The sequence below is a fragment of the Phyllobates terribilis genome, unplaced genomic scaffold (genome assembly GCF_046119375.1).
Source record: "Phyllobates terribilis strain yellow unplaced genomic scaffold, ASM4611937v1 Scaffold_1__5_contigs__length_1240528914, whole genome shotgun sequence".
Lineage (NCBI taxonomy): Eukaryota > Metazoa > Chordata > Amphibia > Anura > Dendrobatidae > Phyllobates > Phyllobates terribilis.
Genome location: NW_027362761.1, coordinates 342,963,157 through 342,963,855, shown reverse-complemented (window position 1 = coordinate 342,963,855; position 699 = coordinate 342,963,157).

Sequence of the window (699 nt, the reverse complement as noted above, 5' to 3'; positions counted from 1 at the left end):
AAGCAGTGGCCATTATAAATGCTAGACCACTGATTCCCATATCCAATGATCCTGAAGACCCATCTCTGCTTACTCCTTCAACTCTTCTCACCCAGAAATTTAATGTAAGCACGGAGACTCCTGGGGAGTTTACTACTAAAGACTTGTACAAATCCTAGTGGAAGAAAGTCCAAATGCTAGCAGACCTTTCCTGGACCAAGTGGAGAAAACAATATCTTTCTATATTACAGACAAGAGACAAATGGCAAGCTAGTAGGCCCAAAATGAAACCTGGGAATGTTGTCCTAGTGAAGAACACTCAGTCTAAAAGGTACGAGTGGCCTCTAGGATTGGTAACCAAAGTATTTCCAAGCCTAGATGGACAGGTCCGGAAGGTGGAGATCAAGATCCCCAAGCAAAGCGGAAAGCTGTTTCTTAGACCTGTTTCTGAACTTATTCTATTGCTCTCTAGTTGAAGTTTATTTGGCATCCCCCTGGATACCAGACGGGGAGTGTTATGCCTTTATAGAAATACATATAACCAGTTTTACTATGCTTTTGTATTAACATTGAATTACTATCTAGTGATAACTTATCCAACAGCGCCATCTGTTGACAATGCTCTCTCACTACAGCCTGTTTATTTCCTTTTTCAGTTGTTACTGTGCAAGCCAATTTTTCTCATTAAGGCTTCCGTAGTTTCCCATCAGCCTCTGCACT